The following is a 20,556-nucleotide window of genomic DNA, read 5'->3' as shown; positions in this document are numbered from 1 at the left end:
AGGGTGATGTCACGGTGTTTCACATTTCCAGCCACAAGTAAAGCCAATAATGCAGGTTTTTCTCACCGTGGACCACCACTTTTAGCATTGTGCCGCTTCTTTGCTTTATTAAACTTATCACGGCCCCTTCCATTTTTAAAAACTCAAATCTCTCTCCACTCATTTGTCATGGTCGTATTGTCTTTGTAGAGTTTGTTTTGCAAATCATGTAAAAAAGTATACTTCCACACAATCTCTGAGAGACATGCTTCAAAGTTATAAATTTGAATGACAGTAAACTAGGTAAACTCGATTGTATAGAAAAAGCGTCACGTTCAAACCACAACCAATCATCAACGCTCTTTGACCAGCAGAGTTTTCTTGGGTCAATAATTTCAGAGATGTGTGCGGAGAAATCTCACCAAAGGCACACCTTGGCAGAACAAAAACATCACTGCATTTTGTCATAATTTGTAGGTGAACTAAGCGAAGCCTGTTTGCCCAGTAAGTATAAATTAGCCTTTAGACACACTTCACTATATGTGTGTTAAGAGACTTGCTGGCTGGCATTTTAACATGCCGTCTCCTCTGTATTTAGATTTTGAAAAAAAGGTTTGACTATAATTTAAAGACCCAAATATCTCAAATCAATCTGCAGTGTTGGGATGTTAGAGGACCCATCTGTTGATGAAAGAACAATAAATCTTATGTTTGATATTGAGTTTACGTATATAACATATACATATACATATATATATACAGTATATATATATATATATATATATATATATATATATATATATATATATATATATATATATATCGAAGCACAATGAATGAGTAAATCAAAATAATAGTGATTAATTTTCTTGCTGGTTAGTTCAGGCTTGTCTTCTGAGTGTGTGTGCAAACCTAGGAATAGTTTGGGAACAGAGTTTTCTCCAGAAGTTAACTAAATCTGACAAAACCTTCTTTTAGGGACATTTGAGGATGTTCTCATTTTTTTAAAAAAATTACATTTAAAATGTATTTTTTAATGCAGAAAGTGGATCTTTTTAGGGGTACAATTAGGGTTAGCCTATAAACAGTGTTGAGTAAAGACCAAAGTGTGCTTTGTTTGTCCATTTTGCTGATGGGAAAGGGCTTGAGTATACCCGGGCCTTATAGTTACTCAAAAATTGTAATTCACTACAAATTACTAACTATTTCATTCACATTGTATTCAGATTATTTCATGCAAAAGTAAATTATATTATAAATTACTTTACTTTTACATCACTTCATAAAACAGTTTTCAAGTATTTGTAATTATATTATAAATTAATTTACTTTTACATCACTTTATAAAACAGTTTTCAAGTATTTGTTTTTCTGCTCCACGAATTAAAAATAATGTCTATTTTTCCTCATTGATGATTATTGCTGTTCCTTCATCTGCCACAGAAACAAAAACAGATATGTACATATTAACATAATTCATGTTTTAAATGTGTTCTACTTAAAAATAAATAAAACAATAAATAAAGCGAGAGTGAGAACCACTAAACGTGACCACAAGGAGGTTGCCCCATGTGACTCTACCCTTCCTAGTAACCGGGCCAATTTGGTTGCTTAGGAGATCTGGTTGGTGTCACTCAGCACACCCTGAATTTTAACTTGTGATTCCAGAGGTGGTTTTGAGCGTCAACACTCGCTGATCTAATCAGCCCCCCAAAATAATAAAAATTTTAAAATAATTTAACAATAAAAATTTTGTAATATGTGTAACCCAAGATATGTACGTCAAGGTAAAATCAATCAGTAATTCAGTAACTGTGATCTGATTACAAGAATTTTAAATGTAGTGCTTTGCACTACTTTTGACTTAAAATCAATAGATTACAGTAACCAATTACTTTGTAATCAAATTACACCCAACACTGTTTATAAATAGTTTAATTTAAAAACAATTGAAGTCTATGCAAAGTCCTCATTTAGATGTGTGTGTGTGTGTGTGTGTATGCATATTCATTCAGGGTGACTCTCACACACTCCAGTATTCCTCTCAACACACATCACACCAAGACCAAACACCTTTGGTTTGTTTTAGGACAACACTAACCTTACACTCACCACAGCTTTATATTACACCATTTCTTGAGATGAGAGCATAGAAATGAAAAGGTTGCTCATGGCTTGCAGTCATTGTGTGTGTGTGTGTGTGTGTGTGTGTGTGTGTGTGTGTGTGTGTGTGTGTGTGTGTGTGTGTGTGTGTGGCATTATGTGTGATAGAGAGTTTGCGAGAGGGAATGTTTGCTGCTGCTCTCTCTCTTTCTCTGCATCTCTTATTACTGCTGTTTTGGCAGCTGACTGTGGGTAATGGACGCCGAGCTGTCAGGGAAATTTGTAGCTGTCTGCTTTACAAGGGCTCTCCATTCCAATCAGCAGCTGTCAGCCTAGGCCCGGGTGGATATTAATGATGGCCACTAACTGCCTCGCAAATTCTCCACACTATTTGGGAGCTGGCATGAAATAGGGTTGTGCTTTCTCAGTGTGCTGCAGTAGACTAATGGAGAAGGCTCAGATATCTCACTGCACCAGAGACACAAGCCCTAAAAACTCCAGCCAGCCGCAGTCTCGCTCTTTCTGAAGGATTAGCACCGCCGCTACTGACTAAGGTGCCTCTTTAGTGGTTATTTACAGGTGAGTCCTGTTGCCCCATAATCCTTCCCTCATTAATTTTCATGTAAGACACAGTGCGTAATGGCTATAATTGGGTTATGATCATAAATAAAGCTTGGCTGACTGGGACGTAGGAGGTTAAACTAATAGAGATGTTCAGGCAAGACAATAAATGTGCCTGCCAGAGAAAGGCTGAGTGGAGAACATGGTGCACATTTGGATTTAAAGGGACTTTAGGGAGCAGGTGACCAGTAAATCCTTCAGGCCAGAAGGGCAAGGGTGACCAGAGACAGCAACTTACATGATATTGCTTACATGAAAAATTGCAGCTGGGAGGTGAATCAACCATGTGATTAGACACCTGTGAATCTACTGACGATGAGCAGATATCCTGTCTGTCTGGCTTGGTCACATCCTGGTTTGGAACAAGAATGTCACAATTACAAGGAAGTGTTGTGTTTTCATTCAACCTTATCATTTTAGTCAACAGTAATGTCAAGGTGGAAACCGATATTATCTCTTTGGACCACAAAGGATAATTACAGTTCAAATGAAATGCTAACCTGTTTCATCATGTCAAAGCATCTGTGTTTTGATTTTATTCAACCTCTTTGTTACTGTGTTTTCATAAGAGATTTCTGCTTCATGTTTTGTTTTGTTCAGTGTTATCTTTCATCTCTAGTCTATCAGTCATCACTCATCCAAGGTCTTATGGTACAATTAAGCCTAATGCCAGTGGCCATTACACATTCCTGACCTGTGACAGGCACTTATTAAACACTTACGATGTGTAACAAGCCATTGTCTTGTGATTTATTTTCCAGTCTCACGCTTGGGGGAATGCCAGAATAGATGTCGTTCACTTTCCTCAGACTGAATGCCAAATATTTCAAATTTAAAGATGTTTTGTGTAATTACTTCCATGTTAAATTATGCCCATGTTTCTCCTATCCAAGTCTATTATGCAAAGACAACTATAAGTAATACATTTTTAGGATGATTTCACTGAAAAGTGTGTCTGTGGTGCTATCAAAACAGTCCTCTTTGTTTGAGCATCCCAAAAAGCCGACATAGCAGCATTGGTTCAACCAAAACAGTGATTTTGATGTGGGATTATCTGTTTAACAACCAATGGGAGATGGAAGGAGTGTTCAGGAATCCACTTTGAATTATTTTTGCACTTCTGTTTGGTGACTCTACATGTTTTAGCAATAAAATCCCAAATAAGTGGCTTTATGAGTGCAGATTTATTTTCTGTGTTGTCATACGTTCACTAAGCAATTTATTAGGAACACTATGGTCCTAATAAAGTGCCTGACATGGTGTTCTGCTGTTGTAGCCCATCCGCCTCGTGGTTCGACTTGTTGTGCATTCTGAGATGCTATTCTGCTCACAACAATTTTACAGAGTGGTTATCTGAGTTACCCTGGCCTTTCTGACAGCTCGAACAAGTCTGGCCACTCTTCGTTGACCTCTCTCATCAACAAGGCATTTCCGTCTGCAGAAATGCCGCTCACTAGATGTTTTTTCGAACCATTCTGAGTTAAATCTTGAGTCTGTTGTGCGTGAAAATCACAGGAGATCAGCAGTTACAGAAATACTCAAAACAGCCCATCTGGCACCAACAATCACGCCACGTCAAAATCACTAAATTAAAATTTTTCCCCATTCTATGGTTGATGTGAACATTAGCTGAAGCTCCTGACCCATACCTGCATGATTTTGTACATTGCACTGATGTCACACTATTGGCTGATTAGATAATCACATTAATAATTAGGTGTACATAGTTTCCTAATAATGTTCTCAGTAATTGCATTTCATATTGAAACAGCATGTTGGGACATGCCCCTTTTTAAAATAGCCATTACGTCACAGCCATACACATGATTTGCTACTTATTCTGTGGAGTGCATTTTATTGGACAAAATGAGTGAGTACAATTTAAGTTATGAATATTTTTGGTCTGTATTATCAGAAACAAAATACTACAAAAGACAACAAGTGAAATTTGGTAATTTCAACATTTAGGAATACATTACAATATAGATGGCCTCAAAGATAACAGACATTGATTAAAAGACACAAAGCTCCTATTTTGATTTTGTGGGGTCTTTAACTTTATTCACAGATAAAGGATGACTGTTAGTATTTATAATTAGCTGGTACCATAATGGATGGCCATGAATATCCCGACGTACACTGAGAATTAATCTAGGTAAAAAAATTAAAAACATTTTATTAATCAGGCTAGTAATATGATATAAAGCAGATGAGCGAAATATCTGAAGATCTGCTTCCCCATACATCTAGCCAAAGTAAGGGAAGATGATCATGCCTGACGCATGTCAGTATTTGCATGCTTTGAGTCAGTTATAGGAGATTAAATATAATGGCACATATATAATGATTGGGAGAGAGATATAAACAGGTGCTTACGAAAGCTAATGAAATGTGGTAAGTCAGGTGAGGTGAATAACTTGTGATTTCACTCATGTTTAAATAAAGACGAAGAGAGGTGAAGCCAGTCAGCCTAAAGGCTTTTTACAGCCTCTCCCTACAACACTATAGTACACACACCCAACCCTGTTAGACAAGCACTTCATGTAACTGCAGATTCGCACGCACACACACACAGATAAACAGAATGTGGGCCTAAATGGATCTCTCATCAGAGACTTGTTGGTTGTTTTGGCAACAGCTAGATAAGAAGTGCAAATATAACATGTTTGATAATAGACAACATCTAACAAAGGGTGTCATAATGATAAATTTTAGCATAGGGATTTGGACTCTGCTTCCGACAGATTCTTCTGTTTGTTTGTTTGTGTGTGTATCTGTCTGTCTGTCTGAAACGGCTCATTAAGATCCAGCCCACATATGAGACAGTGCGGAAGTGCATTCCATCACACCTGGAGAGATGGGCAGCATTGGGTTATGAGCTCGTCTGAGTATTTGGATGGTCACGAATGCAGTACCAACTGGCCTTGCCTTAGGTTCCCTCCATGCAAGAGTGCGCTGGTGCATGACTTAGCCTGTCCCTGGCACTAAATTTAGAAAGCTTTGACTATTTGTTGTGGAGCATGCATCCGTTTATAAGTGCTTTGTGTATAGAAACATTTATTGCGCAACTGGATTTATGAGCCAAGGGTTGCTGTACAGATATTTATTACTCACCTGTGGCATCAGTTGTGTATCAGAGTGCTTGAAGGCCCTCAATACTGCGGTTGAGCCAGGAAAAAAGTGATGTGTGTAGAATGTTGACATGATTTGTTTTGTGTTGAATTTGGCTCTATCCCAATGAAGTTTAATTAAGCAAATATCATGGGAGCTAATAAATGCACACATACAGTGGCCCCAAAAGGAATTTTGAAAATGTAATACAGTGCAAAGTGCCCACTCATTTTATCATCCATCTTTGTTCTGGAGGTATTTTTCACATACTTTCTTTTCATAGACAGCTCCAGGGTGAATCACAACATTACAAACTTTGATTTAAAGCAAAATAGGCCTTTTTCACAATTACGTCACACAACTTCCGGTCTGACTCGAAGCAGGGTATCTCTACTTCCGGTGTGCTTTCGCCTTGGAGACTTCTCCGGAAAATGCACAGATGCTCATCAACTTTACGAAATTGCGAAAGGTAAGGTTAAGAATAATATATTCAAATAAACGCCGGGCCTCTGATAGTGGCCGGGTGCGTTATCAACGCGGACAAATAAAGGCCGGTCTCAAATTAAGGCCGGGGAAATTAGTGTGGATAATCTCCTAAATGCCTTTCATTGAAGAGATGATACAGCTGTCCACTTCATGCGTGTTCTGTGATCTGATAGCTAAAAATTTATATCCGTTTTGCTAAAACGCATTTGTGAGCAGATTTAAGTAGAATTGTTTTGATAAATCAGATAGCTTTCCGATCTGAGAAAACACATGAAGTGGCCAGGTGTAAACATCCCCTAATATGCATTCAAGTTCATCGTAACGCATACAGCCAATAGATGGTAGTAGACAATAGATGTAACACAGATATAATTTAGTGCTGCTATAGTGTAACGGTCTTTTCAACAACTTTATTGAAAACGAAATTGTCTTGAGGAGCATGGAACCCAGACGGAAATTTGAATTTGATTTTTTTAAAATAAAGGCCTGCCTCTAATAAAAGCCTGCTTCAAATAAAAGCCTGTTACCTTCTGCAGTTTAGGTAAATAAAGGCCCTGGCTTTTATTTGAGGAATTACGGTAAATGTATAATCACTGACATCTTCCACTGTTGTTTATAATAGCTTTTTAGATAAAAGCTAAATGCTAAACCATTTCCATTTGCTGATGTGATTCATCATGTCGCTCTTTACTTTCTTCTTGTGTCCATCTTTCGCAGCAGCAGCCCACCCAACATGCATGGCACAGTCATCAAGACGATGTTATTGTAGTGTTCCTTGTTGTTCCAATAACAAACAGAAAAGTCCGTATTTGAGTTTCCACGATTTTCCTGTGGATGCCACATTTCTTGGATGAACATTCATTACTGCAAGTAGCTGGGCTGGAAATAAAAAATGATCTATCTCTGTATATCTATATCTATCCTGTGTTTCTTTATAGCTATTAATGAGTGAATTAATGAATTAATGCTGTCGCATTCTGTAAAAACTTTTGTAAATAGCTTGTCCTTAGTAGAATGCATTTGTACATCATTTACATTTAACTTGCATCTTTTTGTATTTACACATTTGGCAATGAATATATTTAAGGGAAAGGAAATACACAAATTAAAGCTTCCATTGTGGAACAAAGCAGAAACAAGGTTTGTAGCAATTTCTTGCAAACATACATTTAATAATTCAGTTAAGCATTGTACATGGAGCATAAGAAACAATGAGCAAAAAAAGCTGTACATACAGATATAAAAAGCATACTGTGTGTATATTCTGTATATATACACACACACATCTAAATTCAATTCTCATCAGTTTACAAATTTGGTCCATTTTGCATTGAAAGAAAAAAATGTATTTACAAAAGGAATATCAATTTCACCTTCCGCATTAACCTAAAACTTTCCTCAGGGTTTACAACTTAAGAAGACATCCATGTAGATGTTATGATAGAAATGATCAAGCTTCTGTCTCATTGAGTGGATAATCTCCTCATCCCTAAAGATTCTCTCAACTGTGAAGTCAGTGTGGGTATCAGTAATAAAATCACACCACTGAAGTCCGCTTACAGCCAGTTGGCCTTGAACCTGATAATAGTACTTGTGGCTCTTCTTAAGGCAGGTCTGGCCTTTAAGTGTGATCAGGTGTTTAACTTGTGCAACACTTTCAACATCACAACTCTTTACCTCAGCTAACCCAAATGGCGGTGTTTCCTTCGGGTTGAAGACTTTAGCATCAGGGCTGGCTCCAAGGTGAGGTGCATTGGGGTGGATGATGATCCCACACTGTATCACAGAGACATCACACAAATCTGAATATTGCCTCAGTATTTCAGGTTCCAGATCCAACCCTCTTTTCATAGCGCTTGTCTGGGGAGTTCCTCTCAGAATCCGGGCTGCCAAGGCTTTGGCGGAAGACTCCCCGCGAACATGGCATATTTCACGGAATCTGCTGGCTGTAAGTCTGGGTTTGCGTACCTGGGTCCACAGCTGGCATTCTGATTGCTGTCGGGTTTCTGCTTCAATACAGCACAAATCTCGTGTGATACCTTTATGCTCTCCAAGTGGCAATGTTGCTTGTAGTTGGGCTCAAAATATAGTGGAAACTTAAAGTTGTAACCGTCAACAGGCAACTGAGGAAATTCTGGGGCACCTGGATGCTTAATAATGTCTCTGCTTATTTCAAGAGGGCACTGATAAGAAAGCACAGATCCAAATGGCACAGGGCCAAATTTAGAGTCCACCAAAGTAAGGTTCTCAAGCCCGTGCAGCAATTTGCCCGGTTGTGGACGTATGTCTTAGTTTCTCCCCGCTGGCCATGACGTGACGATCTGGAAGAGGACCTGACAAAGTGAGATATGTCAAGTTTAATTTAGATTTAATTCTGTCACATGGCCTTTCAAACTATAACACAGTCACACTAATCACCTCCCTGTACATGTTTGTAATGCAAAATGTCCAAAATAACTCCTTTAATAACTCCTTTAATAGTGTTATGTTAAGCTGCCCCAAACTTTAATACTAAAATTGTATCATAAATTGTCAAACATAATTTCACAGAAGGCCTGTATATGTTAGAAATGCATTACAATGTTTGAATAGCTGGGGGCTCATTCACTCACCAGCATATGCTCTGTACAGTGTGCATTTCACACCAGTCCTGACCCTATTTTTTGTCCTTGCCACTGGTTTACACACCGCCATATCATTTGTAGTCTCTGGTGCAATTCCCTGTAATATAGTAATGAATCATAAACGATTAATTTACAAACAAGTCGATACAAACTGTTAGTCCAACATCACTAAGTATAACTAATATTAATATCTGACCTGTGTCCTTGGCCGGTGCCAGGTCTGCAGTGAGCTGGTGCACGACAGAGGCAATGGCACTGTCTTGAAGCCCATAGTACTGTAGTGAGCAGTTTGAAACAGAAGTGCCACCATGTGATTGCACAGGGCTTTCCCAGCTGAGCAAGAACATGACATGTGCTTCAGGTCCACAGGAACCTTTGCAGAATCAAGTGTAACCTGTTAACAGGGACATAAGTATTATTGCTGAACATTATATTATTTATTTTTTATTTTATCACACATAATCTGTCAGTCTTTTGTCCTCAAACAACCAAATACTGTTTTAAAAATATTTACAAAGACTTTAGCTAGCTACACAAAGTAATTTACATCAGACTGAGAAACACATGTAACTACAGTGGGATATTACCAAGTCTGCAACCGCAGCAAAACTAACAAAAAGAAAACTTAACCCCTAATCATAACGTTAGATAACTATTCGTCTGATAAACCTGAAGGTAATGAGCCTCCTCGTTTTTCTTCATTGACCTGTGACATCGTCCTCTCACTGACACCTCACCCTCAACTGCATTCGAGACTGTTCCAGTACAGTATTTTGGGGAAACATTTCATTAACGTTACTGACTTTTATCTTACAAACCAGACTCAATAGCTAACAGCAGTAATATAGAAAAGTGGTTGCAAAAATAATTTACAGTCTGTACTATATGAACCTAATTAAGATTAGAGCCTAAAGACATTATATTTGCAAAACAGAAACGTCACGTAATGTTAACTAGCTACTGCTATCCTAGCATGTTCATAACGGCTAGAAAAGACTAAAACACGTACCTCCATAATCAAACAGGTACTGTTCAATAAAGAATTTGTAGCCTTTATCAAGTTTTGAACGTGTTGTCAGTGAAAACTTGTCTGCAAGTCGTTGTATATCATCAAACTGTATTTGTGGCAGATGTAGTAGCGACTGTGTAAACTCCATTCTCCGGAAGTAGAGATACCCTGCTTCGAGTCAGAACGGAAGTTGTGTGACGTCATGTGAAAAAGGCCTATTATTTGAAAGTCAGACAAAATTACAAAGAAACAAGACTGTATACTTCCTGTCTTTCATGATGTGACAGGGCGGAGGGCGGGGACGGGTCATGATTCTACACACCCGGCCCCTTATCAGGCTATTCAAGCCTCCGAGAAGGATAAAGGCTGACTGCGGACGGTGGTGCGACAGAGAGAGAGCGTTTACATATGTGTGTGTTTGTGTCTTTTTGTTTAAGTTCTTTATTAAAAATATTATTTATATTGTCAAGCCAGTTCTCACCTCCTCCTTTCCCTTAATCCCTTAACACATGACTGCATGAACTACAATTCTATGAAGCATTGTGAATGATGTAATCCAATTAAAAACTATTGAAAAATAGAAAACTGTTGATTAAAATTTGTTGAATATAAGTATGAAAACTAGGGCTGTCGATTAAACTCATTATTCATTATTATTATTTTTATAGCAGAAACACATTTAAAATTTTCACATGTTAGATTGCCTTATAATGAAGACAAAGGTATTTGGCCATTTTCTGATTGTCAAACTTGGTGGAACATGTCTATTGTGAATGTGATTAATAGACCTTCATAGACCTTGGGACCAGTTAGTTAAAAGAAATAGCAAAAGAAATGTCAAAGATACATTTTATTAACCATTATTTCTGAGAAAATATCATTTATTTGTAGATGCCACTAAATGTCTGAATATCATTGCATAGAAAAATAAATATCAAACCTATTTATTTTTCAATGCAATGATATTCAGACATTTTTAAATGTGGCGTAAGTCTCCAGATAATTTTTGGGGCCACTGACCTCAATAGCTTTTATGGAAAAACATTTGGGTCAGAGGCCCTTGAGTGTATAACTATAGGCTGTATCACAAAGAGGATGCTTTCTCTCCATAATGGGGCCAGAGGGTGTAGAAGAACAGAGCCAATAGGTGGCCGATGATATTTTGGCCCTAGAAACCTGCACTTAGTGACGTGTGAACTACGTGACTGAACAGAACACAGCGACCCAGCTGTGCCACGGCATCATTAGTGAGGTATGTAATCTTAGACTTCATAAGATCACATCACCTATCTCTCTCCCTGTGCCTCTCACACCTGTTTTCCACACAGAGACAAAAAGTGAGAGCACAGGCTTGTAAATCACTTTCTAAAGGCTTATATTTGTTTGAGGCTTTCAATGTTGGTGTTTGCTTCTAGCTAAGCCATTGCATGTTATAAAGAACATAGTATGTGCACACCCTTTAGCATGACTTGATGGTCTACAGTTATAAAGGAGAAAAATGGCACAAGGGGTGGAAAGTGTGACTATGATTGTCAGTTGAGAAGGCTGCTCCTCCACCAGACATGTTTTCACAATGCTGTGGGATTTCTCATGCATGAATGAACACTGATTTAATCTAATCCTCCTTCCAGAGCGCAACTGGCTTATTGTTTGCAAGGCCGTAGCTAGTGGGGTGAAAGGTGATAATGATTCTAGGGGCCCAAAGGTCCAGGGGGACCCACAACAAATTCTGAAATGTATTTTTTAATAGGAAAGGGGCCCTGATTACCTTGCCACAGCCCTGATTTTTTGTAAAATATGCAGAACTGTTAGTTCCTGTTAATTCAGTAAAATGAATGCCCTGTGTAATCCTGTATTATGCTTTTAAAGTTTCAACCAAAGTGCTTTGGTTTGGTTTCTAAACCACAATTACTACAATTCTTATTTTGAAGAAATAAATGTGTCACTTCCTCTTTTTTTATAACCATTTATCATCCATCTGTGGTGAGGATGATAATGCACGCATAAACAAATCCACACAACATGCTGTAAACTGTTAAAACTGTTATTACACACACTTTTCACAGAAATCATATTTTAATGAAGGAGAAATTTCACATCCATATTTAGCAAAACAGATTTTATTTTCCAAATACTTTTGCCAAATCACACATTGCTTTGCACAGGTAAAGTGCAAAAAAAAACAGTGCCATTTTTACCATAATGCCTCATTATTTCACAGTGCCTTATTCTACAGTATCACCTTGCAAGAAGATGAAATGATTTAGATAATTCACCAGGATAGATTAAAACATGGAAGCACTGTGGTTTATACAGTATGTTAACTTAATTTGTACCTCAAAAAACAAAAAGAAAATAATTTATGCATGTACAATGGAAGTCTGCGGGGTAAGCATACAATTATTTTCCTCTCGGACTTAACATGTAATAACAGTGACATCACTCTGCTTACATTTAATATATAATTTACCATCTATAAATGTAATGAATGTTAACAAATTATACATCTTTTCAAAGGTCTAAGGGTTCAACATTGATATTTGATCTTTGATTCACGATAGCAATGCTCCAGAAAAAGCAATTTAGTTATTTGTGCCAGGAGCACAAATGAAAACATGCAATATCAAAACGAGACTTCATACCTTTGTTATGAAAACGCGATCGCCAGATGAATCCAGTTCGCCACACTTTGGTCAATTGTCCATGTCAAGCGTTCATTGAAAAACATTTAATAGCACTTTTTGTCCATAAAAGTGATACATCTGAGAAATATTGATATATTCTCCATTGTTTACATGAGATCTCGCATGAAAGATTTACCCGTCATCGTTCTTCAACAAACTATCAATCTGAGAAGCATTCATGTTGTAAAACTGTACTTATATATTAGAGTCTCGTAAACAAAATGAGCATGTCTCCAAAGTCTATTTTTTAAATTGGGGCATAGTTTTATTCATAATAGCCAAGCAGTGCAGTCAGATTTTGTGCCATCTTTAAAGGCGGAGCCTTAATTTTACCATGTACACCGGCATCGATTTTACAGAGAAAAAAGCTTGCAGGAACCTCATTTTTTATTAGATTATCTTCAAATTTGAAACGTAACCTCTTTAGACTTGTGGCTTTGAGAACATTGTATTTCTGGGTTGTCTTGGCACTTTTATTATTGTTTTTTTAGATTATAAAAACATGTTCAGCACAAAATATTTCCATTACTATAAACTTCAGCTTCTATAACTTTAAAAAATAACAACATACTGTATGTTAATTCTGAAACTTGGGAAATAAAGCCCAAAGTTTCTTCTTTCAAAAGATACTACAACTGTGTCCATACTCCAAAGGGTCCAGTAAATACAACCATTTAAGTTCAGGTTTGTGCTCAAAAAGGGGGTGTGTATCAACAGGTTAATTGTAAGTGCATTTCTGTTAACATTGAGGTGCAAGTAGATTCTATTGGACCCCCTCTAGATTGTATAGGCTTGGTCTTAAAAGACACAACCACCTGCTGGCGATGCCAATCAGAGGATGGAGACACAACCCATGTTTATTGGGGGTGTATTAAGATCCAAGGGTTTTTGTTGAGGGTTCAGAGTTTTGTATGTGACATCTTGGGCACTCGGTTTTGTTTTGCCCCAGATGGGGCGTTCATCAATGTGGGGAATAAACATGTGGAGGATTGGGTCCTAACCAGTGTTATGGTCACCAGACAGGTGATTTTGAGGGGCTGGAAGTCGGCTGGAGCACCCCCATTTCAGGAGTGGTGCTCGGAGATGGGGAGGGTGATGGATTTAGAAGATGACTAGAAGACTGTTGAAGACTGGGGAATTTGGATTTGTTTGTTGGGAGATGGGGAAGATACTTGGCGTTCTTGGAGGGATCTCGGGGTGGATCAGTGGAGAGAGGGGTAGTTATTAATGTGTGTGATTTATATATATTTTTTTTAGTAGTAGTTTTCTTTTGTATATGCTCATTTATGACCACAGGGGTGTTTGTTTGGTAGGGGTGTGGCTGTGGATGAGGAGGGGTGGTAGTGGGTATTAAAAGTTGATTCTGTGTGTTTATGTTTTACTTTTCTGTACTTGAATAAAAATGTTAATCATAAATGGAGTTCAAATTGCATTGAAGCTGGAATATTTTTAATACGTTGAAGAATGTGTTGAAGATTAGATTCAAAAAATGTTGTGGGTTAGTTTGACATTAAAGAGGAAGTTGGGGAGAATTGTTTTGGCTCATGGTCATTTTATGGATAAGTGCCTATATAAATCCAACCCTGTTTTCCCCTATTAGTGAAGTTCCATTTCTTTGAGGAGGGAGAGAAGCATATAGTTCGTAGGTTTGCCCAACCACACCATCTGCCAGCCCACATCCTGTATATTATATCAGTTTGCTTAGCCCACTCAAGTCTCCTCAAATTTAAATTAGTCCTTTGGACATTATTGTACTGTCATAATTAATTGTAATAATTTGTTGAGTTGGCACATGTGAGAGCGTAGCTTAATTTGTTATGCACATGCTTTACCACCAGTTGGCGAGCCTGTGATTTTTGGTTAGCTTCCATGGAAGAAAGGCATTTTAGAACACAAAGGGATCTTTCGTCTGTCACAGAGAGCTAGTTATTACTGTCTCAGGATGGGAACAGTCTGAGAGAGGTCTAAGAGGAGGCCAAAGCTAACCAGTTTACCAGGCTGGAAAATATTGTAAACATCAGATGCCCACAGCCAAAACCATGGTGGCTACAACTGTATGTGGTTGCATAATTGATCTTAAATAGTACGCATCCGTAGAAAAAACAAGAGGAGGTATGATACAAATCAGCCTGTTTAAGGTTTTTAAGGAGCACAAACAGCTTTTGATGAAAATTTTCTCAATCGGAGCATAAAAATACAATATTCCATCCAATGACATTTGAAATTAATCGAAACATGTAAATTTGTTAGAAAAGGGTTGTTAAATGTTCAAACACGCACAGTTTTGAGTAACAAAAATGTTCAGTGTTAATTGGAGAAAAAATTAGTTCAGGCTCAACTTTTGCAGTTGTTGGCTGGCATAACAACTCAAAGTAGTTCATGATTTAACATAATTAACCCTGGGCCATCATGTCATCTCCCGACTCAGATAAGACACTGTTAAAAGTATCGCTACTATTTTTTTTACAAATGTAATATGCTAAACATCACATTATCTGCTAAAAACAAAAGCTGATGCGAGTGAAAATATTGGAGACCAGAACACGAAAACAGGCTTCCATTATGAATCATACAACACTTCCACGTTCAGGAAAAAGGTGGAAGACGTTACATCAGAAATGAGCATAAATAATTCTGATTCAAAGTAATGGTAAGGATCATCCACTTGCTAAAATACCATGCTAAAACAAAATTGTACATGAAAACTTTTTAATCCATGTATTGATTACCATTGTCCCATGTCTGCCAAACATGTTGAGTGGTGCAAACATCATCTGCAGCGCGAAACTGAACTTTTGACTGGATGTTAGGAGTGAATGCCTTTGGCTCCATAAGAAAGTTATAGGATGCTCCCTTGCTCCCTATTTTGTAAATGACTTAACCTCCAGTGAGCTGTCTGTCTGCACTGGTCTCAGAACAGTTTGAAATGCACCATATTTTCATCTTACTCTGACTCACAGACTCTGAAAGCAACATTATCCAGCTTTTGGTTGCATCCATTCATTGTGATAATGCACAGCGAATACAGGATATTTTATGGAAAATGAGCCTATAGTCAATGTATGTGGTCATTGTGTTTAACAGTGTGCCGTTTCGCGGTAAATCAATGTAATTTAAAAAATGGCATATCAGATGAAACTAGAAAGTCTACTCTTTTGACTCAAACAGGTTTTAATGTAAAGACCAAAGACAAACTCAGCTGAGATTGGTGCAATGCTGTTTTGTCACATGACTCTGTGCATCAAATGTTTAATAATTTAATGACAGCCTAGAGACTCCAGAACTGAGATCAGTCGGTTTAAATGAAATGAAATTATGCTTAACCTATAGTGATGCCAAAATGTAATGTTGCGGGGTCTCAGAAGGTTAACAAAGATTAATAAGTGCTGTAAAAAACTATCCTTCATCACAGTTCATGATACATAATGCATTAACTAATGTTAACTAATGGAACATTAACGTAAAGTGTTACCTAGTCATTTTACAACATCTTCGAACATGGCTCATCCAATCATAATTTAGAGTCAGAACTATCCATTTTATAAATCTAAATTAATGTCTTTAACTTCCCAGAATCAGCAACCAGCCTGCACACACAAGCCCTCTCCTCCAACACATAACCACCCATTTGGTCCCAGAATGAGATGAGCCTGTATGTCTGAGGAAATGGAGCAGATCTATCAGTCCCATCAAAACAAAACACTCAGACAAAAAGCCTTAAAGCATCCGATCCAGGTACTGAATTCAAGTTCAACCGCACAATGCCACCCACTCGCTTTACCAACGCAAAGATTACGGATCAAATGAATTCGGAAATGCACAGTTTTGTGGCTGAGCTATTAGTGGCTTTTGGAGCTGGCAGTTGTGGAGATAGATGGATTAGCTGACTTTAATAGCTGGCACAGCAGCATTAGACTTCAGCTGAAGCGGTAGAAGAGGAACAATACGGCACATTAGAGAGGCAGCCAGCAAACACGAAGGGGGGCTACTTCTAATTAGCATTCATTAACTGTAGGGGAAAGAGTGATTATGGTCTTTAAGAAGTGCATTAGCTAATGTTGCTTTTTCATATGTCAGCAGATCTCAATTGGAACGGTGTGTTGCTACATCAAAAGGTATTTGCGTTGCGCTTACAGGGTTTGCATAGTGATTGCAAACAATGTTCATTCTTAAATTTTTTTATTTTTGGGTTTTTAAACTCAAGCTTAAGTGGAGGTTTAGGCCTGATCCTTATCTAAATGTTATGCCTGCTCCTCCATATCAAATGACCCAAACCAAATACATATTCAGGGAAATGGAAAGCAAGAATATTTGATGGTGGTCTTTTCTTTTGCAGAACCTGCTCTGAAATTATACACAATGTTCCATACGTAGTAGATTTTCACAGCCTGGCCAATTATTTGCTCAAATTAGCCCTTTCTGACTTAAGCGTATCAACACAAATTGTTCAGTTTGCCTGCGGGAAGAAAAAATATTTTCTTGCGCCATCATGTTGACAGTCTCCCAGAGCTGTGAGGAAATTGCTTTGGGTGTATGTATTGCTGACTGCGGCCCATTCCCAGATGGTCAATATTTGTCTGTTTGTTTGCCAGTGAGGCCCATAGATTAAATGGGACAGGCTAGCAAGCCTCATTTAAACAGTTAGACACTGTCATTTGAGAAGTTAATCTTTTCCCCTTATTCACATTCTCTAATAAGATGCAAGTCAAACATTAGTCAGTCTTATGTTGTTATTAGTGTATTCACCTGCACAATCACTTCTGTGTTATATTGTGATTCATGCAGAAAAGCTTTCAATGCTTTTAGGGTCACATGACAGCCACTGTTGATTCTATCAAACCGACTGTTTGCACAGATCTCAGGGCATAAAATTGTCTGTGATTACTGAGGAGATTTGTTGATACGAACGAAGGTGGGGTGGGTGTGGAGCGGATGATTCAGTTACCTTTGTAAAGAGAGACAAAGAGCTGACCTTGGGTCTGTTGTTTGAGTCCTTTGACAAATTGACCTTCCCCTGCTACCCTGAGAAGATACAACACTCATTAATCCCACAGCACGCTTATAATAGGTTGTAAATATGTGAGAAGAAGGCAGAACGACAGGAATCTTTGACCAATATTTGTTGGATCACTGGCTCCTTCAACAGGAAACAGGAGTGAAAAGAAGAAGAATGCTTTGCTAAATTCCTGTCATCTCTTTATGCCATGCATTGTTGCCTCCATCATGAATGGCCAAGGTTCACAAAGAGCGCGCACTAGGCCTCCCTACACACATATACACACACGGTGCTCTCCCTTCCCCCACCTTCCTCCAACCCTGTGTGCTCAGTTAATATTGACTCTCCTGGCTAACTCTCCCTCTATTGAGCTGAGCCATTCACAATAATGTTTGACCAGCATTAGAACATCATTGAAGGGGAGGCGAGGACCAGTCCTTGCTAAGGTTATATTGCTAATGAAAACCAGAAGGGAGGTGCATATGATAGAGGAACTGGGAATTAAAACAGTCAAGTCAAGATGAAGGCTGCTTCTGAAGCTAACCTTATTTGTAGTGGTACAGTGTTACTTAGTGCCTTTTATCAAAACATTATGAAGAAAGGTAAACAGGAATTCAGATACTGTATAGGACGTTCACATAGGACACGTTCTTGCATTCAAAAGCAGTCACTGCACAGCGGAATGGAAAATAATGTGCTTTTAAAAGTTTAACAATTTGAAACGGTGTCTTAAAAATGTGCAAGATGTGTTGCACAACGGTCAAAGTTTGCCTTCTGAATGTTTGCATAGAACAATTTAAAGAAAACCCCCCGCTCTTTAAAGTGTCTTTTCCATGTCATTCAAAGTCCTTCATAGTAGTGAATTGACATTATTCCCACTCATTCCCTGTCTTCCTCAGTTAACTTATATTGCTCATCTCTTGGACATATTTCAAAGGGTTTAATATCTCTGATCACAGTTTTTGCTTTGAGAATTCCTTTGAATGGGACGATTCATTTGGTTTTGCACAGGCCTTGTTGATGAATGCCCTGCTGGGCTCTTCCCAGCAGAGAGGAAATTATTAGAGAATGGGAGGCTGGAGGCAGAGGGCAGTGCTGCTATCTCATGGACGTATGTGGTACTGCTCCTGACTGCTGCTGGGCCCCTGTTCGTGCCTTGTTTGAATAGCTTCAGGTTTTATTTTCACTCAACCATGCAAGCTAAATGAAGCATATATAATGCAAATGTGAGACTGAGTGAGGTAGAGAGAGGGAGTAAGGGGAGGTGGGAGGAGAGTAGTAGGCACTGTAGTGTTGCCGGTTGAGGCAAAAGTGGGAGGGTCAGCAACTTTTTTGTGTGTGAAAAATCTATGCTGTTGCTTAGAGGAGTGGTTCTGGTTGAAATAAACACCTTAAGCTATGAAACCCCTTAGTGACAATACCATTACAATTATAACTAAGGGTTTTCTTAACTTAAGAGGTTTCTTGCAAACTTGCCCAAACATTTTAGCATGGAATTATTTTAAAAATGTATTGAAAATAAATGATTAAAAAATGGATGATTCATATTTCATGCAACCTTTTTAATCTTTATTAATAAGAGGGTTTCTAAAGCTGAAGTGTGTCATTTTTCAGTATTAAAATACTTTCTCCTAGGGCTGAGTGATATGCCTAAAAATATTATCACAAAAATATTGATATTATTCAATATCTATATTTATCACAATATACATTTCATACCATTAAATGGAAAGGAAATGCATTCTACATATTTGTTAGACTTCAAGAATAAATATAAACATAACTTTTTTTACTCCACAGGGCAAGCTACCTTTAAATTTAAAGTTCAAGAAGTATATTAAGTTAAGACATAATCCTACATAAGGTGTGTGACCTCTTTTTGATTAAATTTCTGCAATTTCATCATGTTCAGCTGACATTTGACTCAACTGAAAGACTTTCTTGTGATGCTACACACTCCAGCTCAATAGGTGGCGGTAATGAACCATAGGTTGGATTGCCAACCGCCATTGAATTTCACAAGAAGAAATAGTTTATTTTCTCAAAACATTTTCTCACCTGACAGCACTATGTTGTTGATGGCAGATTTGCTGTTGTGTTCAGTCGATAGCTGTTTGGTACACAATTATATCATTTTAGCAGGAGAGCTAGCTACCAGCTAATATGTAAATGTAAGGAATTAGTCAGGCTGACGGAGAAGTTTAATGAGCTAGAGACATGTCACATGCATCCGAACGCTAATGGAGGTCAGTGAGAAAGAGAAGCTGGTAGATACTGTTCCGGGTGTGGGTAGAACAGCAACCAATGCATACACTTTGGTTCCGGCTCTAGAGCCCCCGCAGCAGGGCATTTGGTTGATGTCTCGGCGGCATACTCACTCAGCAAAGCGACACCACTTTCCAGTTCCTGTTAGGGTTTCCAACTCAACTTCTCCCAACTCAGTGATGCATCCACTGAGAATCATGTTGAAAGAGCCTTAATAATTGGTGATTCTATTATAAGGAAAGTGGAAATAGAGCCTCCAGCCACAATTGTTGAATGAATTTCGGGTGTGCTGGCTAATGCTAAACGTAGATTTTCTATACTTTTTATTAATGTCAGTGACATTTTATGACATTCTCACTTGGGGGAACGCATATTTGCGCAGCCCCCGGGGCCAGCTGTTTGTCAGTGCGTCTGTGCCGAGGGGGGCTCCCGTAATTGTATACCAGAGCGGGCAGTGGGAGGATTCCCGAAAAGCAAACAGTTCTACCTGTGCTTTGCCGAATCGTCTCCACTCTCCGCTGAGCATCACCTGCCACGACAGCACATCCACTGTGGCTTTGAGGCTGCCCAGGATGCGAGTGGCCCACAGCGACCTCAGCCACTGCTGACTCCAGAGGAGGAGATGGCCGGCGAATTGCGAGATGTGAGGAGAAGGTACGCTACTGTTGCTGTGTTGTC

Source organism: Xyrauchen texanus, chromosome 21 (assembly GCF_025860055.1).
Source record: "Xyrauchen texanus isolate HMW12.3.18 chromosome 21, RBS_HiC_50CHRs, whole genome shotgun sequence".
In the NCBI taxonomy this organism is placed as follows: domain Eukaryota; kingdom Metazoa; phylum Chordata; class Actinopteri; order Cypriniformes; family Catostomidae; genus Xyrauchen; species Xyrauchen texanus.
The sequence above is the reverse complement of the archived record's forward strand: the minus strand, read 5'-3'. Positions refer to the sequence as shown.